The 13,856-nt window shown below is 36.7% G+C and overlaps 1 protein-coding gene across 2 annotated transcripts in view; it reads right to left on the reverse strand.

The window, feature by feature from the left end:
- The window catches only part of LOC132948567 (glutamate-gated chloride channel-like), an 88,764-nt gene that overhangs the window by 62,555 nt on the left and 12,353 nt on the right, over positions 1-13,856 (reverse strand). The window lies entirely within an intron of this gene.

Genomic DNA, 13,856 nt, shown 5'->3' on the forward strand with positions numbered 1-13,856 from the left:
AATTTCAATCTTCCTAGACTTATCAACAATTTATTCTTATAACAAAAAAAAAAATTTTAATGCTTCATATCTCTAGATGGTATACTGAACAAAATTAATGCGTGGGAGTAAAACAAATATTTGAAATGTTGAAGAGCAACCGAATAACTCATAACGAGCATTGTATGTAGATAGGCATTTTCAAGAACTAGTAAAAAATGTTAAAACAAATTACTACTTGAAAAAATACTCCTAATGGTTTTCCTTGTTAAAGTAAAATAAATGAAAACAAAAAAGCACGTAACAAAAGTATAAAAACGAAATATATAAATACACGCATCGCTCTACTCAGAATCTAAAAAAAAAATAATGAAAATATCTGATACAGTTTTATTGTTTTAAGTTATGCGAACATTTTTCATAATATAAAATTATAGTATTAAACAAATCTGTTAAAAAAAATGGAGATCTTAATGTATTCTGAGTGGAGTGAGAGAGCTATATTGGTCATTGTATTGTGTTTTTTTTCAGTTATCATTTATTCGGGGTGTAAAAGTGCTCAAATAAAGTTTCATGCTATTATATATACGTACCGGTTGTAAAATTTAACACAGCCGGCACTTAAATGAGGTAATTTTTTTTAATTTCCTAGTAACTAAAATAATCCATTTGCAAAACTGTAAGAAAAAAACAACACTTAAAAGTACCAATATAACAAATAAGTTATTACAAGAATTGATTTTGATTAGAAAAATGCAAAAAGTAATAAAGAATAATAATCCTAGAGACTTTAAAAACATTTTAACAGGTTATTCATTATAGATACGCTAAGCAATTGTTGACAACTTTTGGGCTAATATAATATCATAAATTATCAACAATGAGGTGATTGTATTTTTTTTAAGTTAAATTATTTACAAAGTTTCGAATTTTGATTTTTTAAATTATTAAGAACGAACTGCGTGCGGTTAGTGACCTATATGACGCCGGAAAACTACAGTAATCGGTTATAAGGAACACAATGATATTATCAAACTGTATATAGTGACATAGTGGTATAAAATTAAAACAACATTAAATAAAGGTTTAGGCACATATTATTATTATTTTAGAAAAAAAAAAACAACGAAACATCCACGAATTACTATTTTTTGAACTGCATTTCGGTCCTGAATCTTATACATATAGTGTTGGGTCCATTCAACTAATTTATTTTAGCTAAGTACCTACCCAGTAATATTATTTGTTTGATTTTCTCGCAGATCTACCGATTACAGTAAACATTAATCAACTCGGCATGAATATGAATATGAATATGAATATGAATACATGGTATATAAGTTGCGTATTCGTTTTTGTTATTTTACATATTATAATCAACGAACCGTATAAAATGGAAACATTAAAGTAATTTATCTTCTTCATCACACCTACCTAGTACGTACGCAAACATAATATAGGTACCAAAGATATGTAAAAGATCATTACATTAAGTTATTGTTGCATTAAATTACAATATTTAGGTAATAATAAGTAATAACTAATATAATGTTTATTCACTTTATTCATTACGGAAGTTTTCTTTAGAATAATAAATAATATTCTTTGATAATAGATCCATAAAAGTGTTGATTTCGAATTAGGAATTTCATATACTATCTATTGTGTAATATGTATAATATCATTAATATTATAAGGTCAAGTACCTATGTGCATAATTTAATGTACTCTTGAACTTGTAGTCTTGTCATAATGTCACCTGTTAAATATACCTATTAATAATACAAAGTATAAACGAATTTATTTTGTAAAACCTGAAGCAACATAATTTTAAAGAATAATTATAGTTATAGAAATAATCATATTATGCTATAAGGATTTATAGGGCTTTTTAAACAAAAACTATGGAAATAATATAAATATAAATACATTGGGTATAAAAGGTATAGAAATATACATATTATAATAAACTATTGATTAAAACATTAAAATTGAAATCAAAATCAAAATTAAGACATTATAATACCATAGTATTACCAACTTAAAATTAAATTTTAATTTTTTTCATCCCATATAGTCTTTCTTTGCTAACCCATATAATATATCTACACATTATTTTTAAAACAATCGTAAATTATTTTATTTATTTTAATAATAACAATAATAAAGTAGATTGAATACATTTTTCAGAAACCTTGCATTTGGAAATGTTGTTGTGTGTACTATAACATATAGTAATATATAATAAAAATATCTACTAATTCAAATACCCACGAATAATATATTTTAAATTACTACAATTTATAACTAAAATTGTTATACATTGTTTAAATATCGTCCAAATTTTAACTTTAAATGTCTAAAAAAACTATGTAAATATTTTTTAAATTTATCTAGAGAAATCTGGTATTCAAATTCTAATCCAAATTTATAAACATTGAAAATTTTATGAAATATGTTTCATTACAAAATTATTAGCAAATTTTCATGATTTTGTCGAACTTTAAATACTTGTAAAAAGATCGTGCTTATGTATTTTTAGTGATTGAAATAGCTATAATAACAATTTATGAGGAACCTTGTATTACATTTTTAAGCTTTTTGACCGAGTGAGAAATTGTATTAATTGTATTTTATTTTATATAAATTATATTATCAAAAAATAAAAAATAATAAATATTTATAAAAATCTCAAAATATTTTGAAAATGTTAAAATTTCTAATATAAATATTTGGAAAAAAGTTTCTAAGGTAATTATTTTTGAGCCACACTAAAAAAACAAAATAAATTTTAAATTGGTTTTACGTAAAAATTACAGCTTTTCCTTAATTTTTATTTTTGCCTGTTAAAAGTACCAACGGTATATAATTTACAATCATAAACCAACCACAAAGTTGAAAATCGAAGCATTTTTACTGCTCCAAAAGATGATGACAGACAGAAAAAAACCAACATAATTATAAAATAGAATCAGAAATCAGAATCTAAAATTACAGAGCAGAGATTTTATTCTTCTATAAACAATCACAATCACAATCACAATCACATTGTTAACAATCACAATATATTTTAATTTTTTTATTATTGCACTAACCGTATACTTGTACATTTGTATATTTTTTGGTATTAACAAATTATATAATATTGCTGCTCATGAATTATGATTAGAATTGACGCATACTTAATTTGAAAAAATGATATTATATATACCTTTTTTTTCCTGGAAAAATTCTACATGGAGGCCGTATTATATTATACCTATACAATATTATAATGAGGTAATTTTTATTATATTTATAATTCATATGGTTTATAATAAAATAGAAAACTAAAGGTATTAGAAAACCTGATTTTTCATTGTTGAATGTACTACCATGACATGTAAGCATAGTTTTGTTATATTTTAAACTAATTAAGAATTACATTTTTACCAATACAAAGGATTTAAATATTTATGTCATTGGAATACTATTGGTATTGATGTATAAATTAACATAATATGATATAACTTCCGACTCGAGTATTTATTTTGTTGATTTTCAATAACCTTGAGTAAAAACTCATGCGATTCTAATTAAATTATACAATTAATTAATGGATATATTTTTTACTGCTGCAGGATACAGTCATAACAATAGTATCAATATAAGATATAACAATATAAGATTTAAATGTTCATATAGGTACTATTGTTTGTGTTCCCGGAAACCAGCCACTGAAAAATCAGACTCAAAGTACTAGCCAACGAAACCACCTCACTCAGTCTCATAGAAAAATTAACTTAATAACAACATCAGAGAGACTTCATATTATTAAAACCAAAACATTATAACTAATATTATTATAAACTTAAACCTAACTTATTAAAAGCAAAAAAAATGGAGCATGGCAGACATAGGAGCAAAAAGCGTTTGGGATTTGGGGGGAGGGGCTAAAGTCTTACTTTGATAATATTGAATAATAGCTTATAACAAAATGCAGGAAATGTTTGGGGGGCGGGCTTAGCCCCTTAATCTCCCCCACATTTTGCACCCATGATGGCAGACCAATTGGAATTACTTACCTCTTTTATAGGTACAAACTAGGAAATACAAAACGCAAAGTAAAAATGGAAATAACCCCCTAACATTATATAATAAAAAAAATTATTATTTTTTCAGTTAGAACAGTACACCTTCATCTAATTTACTCCTGCCTTATCAACTACTTAGGTAACTTATTCAAGAAGTATCAAACCTTACATTCAAACGCATTGTGATCAACTGCCCTAAATAAATTTAAAGAAGGAAAATCATCAACAATCAATCATTCTTCACTAGAACAAGCACTGTATAATGAAAAAAAATACTAAAGCAATCTATATATTTTTTCACAAAATAAACTTTAGCCAAAGTAAGAATTGAAATTAGATTTAAGATGGTACAACTTGTATCAACTTTTATCAACTGTAGGCTAATCACTATCTATGTTGGAGCCTTAACAAATAATATTAATACAAGTATAGCTGTTAATCCACAATCGAATCATTCAATCTTTGTCATTAATTGATTAATTGTCCCTTAAAAGATTTTTGACTTTCGATTTATATTCAGCCTCCGAGTGAGATCGACCATATAAATCCAATAGTTGACGTAGCTGAAGGGATTACGGGTTTGTGCGTGGTTGGGCGCTATGTCAGTGTTTTTATGAGTGCGTGTGCTATTGACCATTAAACTTAAAAAGGGACAGCAGCGATTAATATTTTACCCGTTAGCAGCCATGTAATATTATGGGTATATCAGTCAATCGTTTGGGTTGCTATGGAACTTTTTATAGCTGCAACTTATAGGTGGGCGGCAAATAATCGTTCCTCGGCTATAGTATGTTCTTCTCGTGTGATAGTTTTATGCCGCGTGTCAATATAAGAAATACATCAGTTGCATGTCATTCATTAGGTAGGTAAGTAGTTACATTTTGATAAATACTTCTAGCCACAACAATGAGCTACAACCGTTTGTTGGTGGTTGATTTTATCAGCTATTAACACACGTCGACCTATCATATAATTATATAATATAGCTATGCGTATATTGTTTCGAAAAAAAAATTCTGCTATACACGGAGTCGTGTAAAGCGAAAATGTAAGTGAAAATCAGTTTAAATCACGTTCTCTGCTTCAAAATGAAATTATTACATTCAATAAACTGTATGCGTACAAAGATAATAGTCTATTAGTATAACAGGTTTAATGATATAGGTGCTATAAATTATTATGATTTGAAAATTACAGTTATTAATAATAATATATTTGCATTTTATAATTTTAAAAACAATCATCTGAGCGTAATAAGTAGGTACTAGACTAATTAATATTACATCGTAATATCGTATATGTATTATAAAACTATTATTAATTATTATCAAACCTTAGTAGGTACATATACATATAGTTTTATCACTTATTAGATCAGAAAAACTATTCGAACAAATTTCTATTAAAATGCATAAGGACAAATTAAAAAAAAAAAAATCATTTGCTGTTTAACAATCATTCACAGACAAAAAAACCACTTAACAGTATGATTGTAGGTATGATATAGGTCCCCATCGTATTTATGAGAGATTTGTACAATGTAAAATTATATCGCCAGCAAACCATAAGTCTAGCTAATAATAATATTTCAACCATATAAATAATTATAGAATATAAGAATTTCATAAAAAAACACGGCTCAAGGGGAAGGGGCGATCCCCCACTAACACTACACACGTAACCGCCACTCATTGCGCACTCCTATTTGTGGTGGTAACACAATTTTTTTTCATAGAATTGGTGGGTCCGCTGGGAATAGGTTAAAGAATTGCACAAAAAATGACTGATGTTCCTTCAATTTATTGTTTGATGGTGAGTGTCGAAAGGCTTTGCTCCCCTTAAATAATATCATCACTAACCAACATACACATCGCGTTATTTTGTAGACGATTATTTCCATTTAAGGGCACTGCAGCCTTTAACGCAATAAATAATATAACTATCAATAATATTAATATATATGAGTGGTAAAATAAAATTAAGTGACGATAGCAATATGATGTTTGGGTGGGTGAATGTTCTCTTTTCCCCACGCCCGACCAGTCACCACCACAGCCTGTCATTGATCACTACGAGTCATAAACTCATAACCAATAATAATAGACCATGTAGATACATAATATACAAACACAGTTCATTTATATTTTAATATCGATTTCACGTTAAAAATTAGTGTTCTCTGCTGTTGCAATATCATTATTATTATTATACAGTATACGAATGTGATCGATTTGCGCGAAATAGTATGCAGTGTACGCATGTAAAGTTCTTTCATCCTACTTTTTCGTATGACATTATATTATCATGTACCTAGCTGCAACGTATTAAAATAGTCTAGAAAACGACGTGCTCGACTATACTATTCGATTTTATGATAGTTGTGCCGTCACGCCGTTACGTCTTATGTCCCGTCAGAACTGTTTGAATTTCATTATTTTGCAAACGCCATTTTCGCGACACGAATTTCTATTTCGAATGTCTTCTTTTTTTTTATATAAATCTCGAGTTTTCAGTCACGTATCCTCACGGTGCGTATGATTTATTGATTTACTTGAACACGCGCGTGTCGTTCGCACTGAGTATAATGATATACTGACATACCTACCTAAATTAATTTTTAAAACAAAACTAACTACATACGTACACGACAATAGAAATAAATGTGATTGTTTCATCATCAAATCAGGAATAATCATATTACCTATTTACAAATATACAATGCATATTATTGTTCACCTTATTTGAAAAAAAAGTCCCTTCTGGGCGGGCAAGGCTCGTGTATATAGCATTTTAACTCGAATACAACAAGTGCAGCGCCTTAATAATCTTTCACCCAATGATATCTTGATATAGGTACAAAATGATGTCCTCGCTTCGTTGTAAATCATATTATATGAGATTTTCACAGCGTTCTTTCTGGCTTCGGTAATTTCAAGATTCAAGAATTTAATTTGACTTCTTGCTACTTTATAAATTATTTTGTCCGTCAATTTTCAGTATCAGCTGGTATACCTATTCCTCTGAAACTCGAGTTCGTGCATACAATAAACATAAATCTGCAGTTATCGAGTTATGTGATTTTATAACTATTTTTCGTAATCGTTCAATTAACTGAAATATAATAATATTATTGCCTTTGCGATATCGGATTATTGACGGAAGTGGGAAATAAGTTGTTCATTAATACTGTATATTTTGTTGTAACTTTGAATATTTATATCATAATATACCTATCGCAATACTAAGTTATTTTATGCTCTCACCTACTAAACATCTTTGAAAACATAAAAAATACAGTTAAAACTAAACGCAGGTGTAATAGGTTAACATTAGTTAACGGTTATTGGTATATTGTTGTAAGTACTTATATGCTATTTTTATTTAAAATTAAAAAGAATTAAATTTTACAATTTCAAGTAGTTCAAAATACAATTTACAAAGAATTGATGGCATTTTAATTAAAGGTACTCAGTAACAATCATTTAGAATAATTCTCAGTATATTATACTATACCTAATGGCTAAATTTGATCGGTATTACAAATTGCTGTAAATATACACAGGCACGCACAAACATAAACACAAAATATGTTTGAGACATCGGTTATTATGATAATTATCCTTATTCCTTTGAAGGCCAATGAAAATGGTTTCCACCGAACATACAGAATATCCCACTAAGATTTACTAATTACAGAGTAGTAAAAATTACATCAAATTGATACGGAGCGTCTGTTCGTGACGTCCCGTGTCGTAAATACCAATGCGTTGTGTATTGTTATGATTCGTTTATTATATAACCAATAAGTAATGTTTATAATGATCGGGGCAAGTTATCCCGGGCCGCGCGGCAGGCTTAAGGAAGCGGCCGCGGCGGGCGGGTTCGGGCCTGAAGAGGCGCGAGCAAAACAATAGTCGGGACTTGCCTATACGTTTCGTAGAAGTAATACAATAATAGGGGAGAGTAGAAACCGTCCGTGCACGGACTCGAGCAAGTCGTGTGGGTTCGGTTCTTCCTCGCGGCGAAACTCGAAATAGCTCGCCGTAGGGGGAAACGTGGTACTACTTGTCGGCTTGCTGAATAGTCGATTGGCCAAGTTACGTCGCGAAGTCGGTTCCCGGCGTGTCTTGGTATTCGTCCAACGGTGTGACTGGACTCGATTGAACGGGTGGACTGTCAGTAATGGATCGCCGGAGTATAATTATATTATACGCTGCCGTCGGTGGGTCAATCAGGTCCCGGTGTGGCGGCTATCCGTTGTCGTCGATCGCTGGATGTACACGGTAGGCTTGGCGTCGTCGGTCCGTGAAGTGGCGCTTATTAGCCAGGTATGCCGGGTATTGTTGAGTCTCGGCGGTATCGGGCGATCACGTTAGATCGGTGCGTTCAGGGTGCGTCGTCGTGGACTGGTTAGGTCGGATCAGCTTCGCCGGTGTCGTTCAGGTCGGTGTTGCTGCTGCGTTGATAGTCTTCGGGTCTTCAGGTCTTCGGGTCTTCTATAGTGCTTGTTGACTTGTAGAAGATATGTTGAAGACTGGTGTGGTGGATGATTTGACCTCTTTGCTTGCTTTGCTTTGGGAGGGGTGGCTATGCCGTTTACTATTCCAGGCTTGTGCCTCTACTAGTGGATGGATTTTGGGGTTGATTGGTAGGTTCAGTTATGTTAGTCAGTCCAATTTAATGGGTATGGTTTGAGTAAACGTTTGGTGGTTGGAGGGGAGTGGGTTTTACCTAAGAGGCGGATATGATCGTATTCGGAAAAAGAGTTTTTGTAGAACATTGTTTTTGATTGAGAGCAAATGGAATTTTGAATAGATTTGAAGTTGGCTGATTTTAAAAGGGCCGAGTTTCTAACGATAGTGGGCATACCGGTTATCGTGCGTATGCCGATGTTTTGGACGGATTCAATACGTCTCCAATGGGAGGGGCCGATAAAGGGTGCCCAGGAAGAGCCAGCATATGTAAGTATAGGGGTCACGTAGAGTTTAAGTATGTTAAGTTTTGTTTTCAGCGGAACGGGACTGGTACGGTTAAGTAAGGGGTAAAGCATACCACGGACGCGGGTAGCTTTTTTGGTTACGTCTTGAATGTGTTGGTTGAATGTAAGTTTACGTCCAATCGTGACGCCTAAGTATTTGGCCTGTTTTGACCAGTTAACGGGTTGGTTATCGATGGTTAGAGGTGGAATGTGGGTTGTATTAGAACGCCCGAAGAGGACGCCTACTGTTTTGGTCGGGTTTATTTTGATTCGCCACCTGTGGAACCAGTTGGACGCGAGGTTGAGTTGGTGTTGTAGTTGTATGGTTGCACGTTTGGGGTTTTTGTTACTAGTAAAGAACATCGTGTCGTCAGCGAAGAGTGAGAGGTTGGCTTTAGGAGTCGTTGGAATGTCGTTAATGTACGTCAAGTATAGCGTCGGTGAGAGACAGGAGCCCTGAGGGACTCCTGCGAGTACGTGTCTGGTAGTAGAGAAGGAGTGTTCGATTTTAGTGGTAAAAGTACGGTCGGTGAGAAAGGATTGGATGATTTTTATGATTTCTAACGAGATGTTGAGTTTGGAGAGTTTGTAGAGTAGGCCTTCGTGCCAGACGCGGTCGAAGGCTTTCTCCACGTCGAGGAAGACGGAAGCAGTGTTTAAGTCGTTGTTAAAGTTTTCGCTCAGTTGGTGGGTGAGTTTGGTTAGTTGTAGTGTGGTCGAGTGTTCGGGTCTGAAGGCGAACTGTTCGGGACGGATTTTGTTTTTGAGTTTGTCTTGTAGGTGGGTGAGGATGAGTCGTTCGTAAATTTTGGACAGGGAGGAGAGGAGGGCGATTGGTCTATAGTTTTCGGGTTGTTTATGGTCTTTGCCAGGTTTGGGAATGGAGATGATGACTGCTTTTTTCCAGGCAAGGGGAAAGTAGCAGATTCTGAAGGCGCTGTTGATGATCCGAGTAAGGGACAGTATAACGTTGTTCGGTAGGAATTTAAGAGCCGTGTTGGTGATGAGGTCGTCACCTGGGGCTTTCTTTTTGCGAAGGTTGCGAATTATGTCTTGTATCTGGCCGGGAGTGGTAAAGAGGTTAGATCGGGTGATGTCAAGGCCTTGTAGGTACTGGGAGTGAGCGGTTACGTCTGGTAAGTCGGGGCCGGGGTTTGTTTGAAATTGACGTTCGAGCGAGTCGGCTATCAGCTCTGCTCGTTCGTTGGCCGGAAAAACTAGGCCGTCGGGGCCGGTTAGTGGGTGAGATGCTGGACGTTTGTGTAAGAGACATTTGTTGAGTTTGTATATTGAACCGTCTTGGTGGTCTAGTGAGTTAAGAAAGATGTCCCATTGGTCAGTGTTGTGCGTTGCGAGTAAGGTACGTATGAGAGATATTTTGGCGTTTAGTTGTCGTTTAATTGTCGGGTCGCGGTTTATTTGCCATTCGCGGCGTATACGGTTTTTGTCTTGTATTTCCAGTTTAATGTAGTCTGGTACTACAGTGGACGGGTGTTTGCGTGTCGGTACGTATACGCTGGATTCAACCGCTTGTTGGATATGTTTTGTGAGGTTTTCGATTGCCAGGTCGATAGACTCACGGTCGTTGGTCGGTTGAGTGGTTGAGTTCGGTAAGTTCGCGAGAGTTGTCGTGTATTTTTTCCAGTTAATAAACCGATTCGTAACCGGTGGAGAAGAAGAGATCGGAGTGCAGAGTGTATCTAGAAGAATGGGGTTGTGGTCGGAAGATAGTTCGTTGAGGTTAGTGATTTGGGTTTGATAGGGTAGTCGTACGAGGGCGATGTCGAGTATGTCAGGTCTGTATCGTGTGCATGTCGGGAAATGTGTGGGAGAAGAGGGAGCAGTTACAGAGTAGTCCGATTGTTGTGCGTGGTCAAAGAGGACACGGCCGGCAGCGTTAGTCGTGTGGCTATACCACAGCGGATGTTTGGCGTTGAAGTCGCCTGCCGAAATTTGCCATTCGGCACTCTTTGTCAAAAGGTCGAGGTCGTTTGTCGTTAGTAGGGTTCCGGGTGGTTTGTATACGGCTGAAATAAGTACTTCGTGGCCGTTGAGTTGTACGAGGATGGAAGAGGTTTGGATGGTTGTGTTTAGGGTAACTGGTTGGTGAACGATACGTCGGTTGACGAGAACGGCCGTGCCTCCGTGGGCGGGCGAGCCCCGCACGGGCGGCAGGTCGTTCCTGTACGTAAAAAAGTTAGGAATGTGAAGTCTGGCCGAGGGTTTTAGGTGGGTTTCGTTAAGTAGGATTATGTCGGTTTTCAGTTTTAGTGCTAAAGAGCGCAGTTCGTCAAGTTTGTGGTTAATGCCGTTTGAGTTCCAAAATAGAATTTTTAAGTTATCCATTTTGGGGGGATAGTATGGTTAAGAATGATTGTATCGCTGTTTGTATCAGGGTTTTGGGGTCCTGGTTGTTAACTATGGCTGTTAAGAGGTTGGTCAGGAGGTTTAAAATGAGGGACAGGTTAATTTGTGGGGCTTCGGGACTGGTCGGTTTTGGTGGTGGTGGTGGTGGTGGGGGCGCTTGGCCGGTGGTGGCTGCAGCGTACGAGCGGGTTTGGGGTTTTATTGTAGTTGTTGGTGGGGGCAGGGGTGGTGTAAAAGATTGAGTTGTCGGTGGCAGGGTTTGGGGTTTGGTTGTTGGTGGTGCGATTTTGGGTTTTATCGTCAAGAGATGTGGGCATCCGCGGAAATTAGCCGTATGAGGCCCGCCGCAATTGCAGCATGTCGGGGTTTGGTCGGGAGTTTTTTGGCATTCAGATGCCAAGTGATTTCCTGCGCACTTGACGCATCTGGGTGGGTGGCCACAGTTACGGGAACCGTGTCCAAAACGTTGGCACGAAAAACATTGTGCCGGGCCGGAAGGTTTAAGGGCTTCTACCGAAATCGTTAGATAAAATAGGGAGTTGAGAAGGAAGATATCCTTGGCGTTCGGGGTTGCCGCAATGTGTACGAGGCACATGGGCATCGGTTTTTCGGGAGTACCGAAACGGCGGATGTATTTTGTTTGGAAGTTTAGGGTTTCTAGTTCGGATTTTAGATCGTCAGTGGTGATGTCGATCGGTATGCCCTTTAGAACGACCTTAAGGGAACGATCTTCAGGGAGGCTGAAGGTATGGAATTCAGTTTTGCTGTCAACTAGGACTTTCTGAATTTGTCGGAAGTGGGTGGGGTCGGTAGTTTGGACGGTTATTTGTCCATTGGATGTGGTTTTGGCTGTAATTGCCGATGGAGTGAAGTTCGGAAGTTTGTAAATGGTTGGTGCGATTTTTCGCCAGGACGCAGAGTTTAAGATTAAGGGGGGTGGCCTGATTTGCTTGGGTTTGGCTGATGTCGGGGTTTGTTGTTCGGATGTTTTGGCTGGTGGAGGTTTCATAGTCGGGGCGGAGTGTTGGGCGGATTTGTTTGACTCGGTGTCGGAAGTGGAGCAGTTCGACGACATTGATATTGATGAGTCGGTCGACGGAGTTGGAGAGGGTGGGGAATCCCTCTGTGGACCTTTTAGGAAGGTGGACGGTGGGGATGGCGAGGCACGTGGACGTCCCTTCTTGGAACTCCCGGGTGTTTGCGCGGGGCCCTTCCGCTTGTTAGCTGTCTTGCCCATGGCAAGACCGTAACAAACTCAGGGTTTTAACACTGTAGCTCTGAAAAGAGCGATTTTCTGGTGGTGTGACGGGGGGTTTTAGGGGGGTTTGGTTTGGTCAGGGATGGGATTCTGCGGCAATGAGAGGGCGCGGCCCCTCGACAGATAAACGGTGGGAGGTGGATACCCGTCGCTTTCGCGACGGCTTACCTTGGGCGCTGGTGCCCTGTCGGAGTAGCGGTGAAAACGGCTGTTTTGAGTTGAAGGTTCGTGGTGTGAACCGTGGGCGCTGGAGCCCTGTTGAAGCAGTAAGAACGGCTGTTTTGTGGTTGAAGGTTCGTGGTGTGAACCGTGGGCGCTGTTGCCCTGTTGAAGCGTTGAAAACGGCTGGCTGTAGAGTAGTTGGCAGAGGACGTCTTGCTCGGATGTGAACTGAACGTGAACTGATGTGTGATGATGGATGGATGATTTGACCGGTGAACTGTCCCGGTATATATACTATTTGTTTCCCTTTGTTGTCCTGTGATTGGTCGAGGATGGTTGCTTTGATAAGCAATAACCACACCTCGACCCGTTGGTGTTCGCTTTGTTAATGTGGTTCTTGTTTGTTATTTCCGTGAAATTTTCCTGTTGGTAAACTACTTATTCTAATATGTCGCGTCTATTACTTGTGTCGCATTATGTTGCCATACTGTTGTGTTTGGTGGTCCTGAAAAGGACCACTTTAATACAGTGACGGTTTATCCCGTTACAACTCCCCCCTCGGATTAGTGACCAAGTGGCTGTGTGAGCGAGTTGGTAGCTAATTCTAATCCGAAAGTGCGTCGTCATATCGATGCTTTGTGTAGGGAGCGGCGAAATCTGTTGCGTGAGGGATGTCTCGTTTTGATTGTCGAATAGTGTTTTTTGGTTTCTCGTACTTGGCTGGGGTGATTCTACGGGTTTATATACTTTTTTTTTTTTTTTTTTTTTTTTTTTTTTTTTTTTTTTTTATTTTTTATTTTGGGTTTGGATCGACTTGTTGATCTTTTTCGTCAATTTCTCCCAATTTCTCCCAAATTTTTAAAAACGTTTTTTCTGTGTTTTGTATGTATGCTTGTATTGCTATTGGGAAATGTTTAATGACTAGATTTATTGCTTGTTCTTCTGCGATTTTTGGTGAGTCAAGGTATTTTAATTCATCCATCCATTTGTGAAAATGTTCTTGGTAGTTGCCTTTTGTTGTTGCTTTTCCGGCTTCCGT

The sequence above is a fragment of the Metopolophium dirhodum genome, chromosome 7 (genome assembly GCF_019925205.1).
Source record: "Metopolophium dirhodum isolate CAU chromosome 7, ASM1992520v1, whole genome shotgun sequence".
Classification (NCBI taxonomy): domain Eukaryota; kingdom Metazoa; phylum Arthropoda; class Insecta; order Hemiptera; family Aphididae; genus Metopolophium; species Metopolophium dirhodum.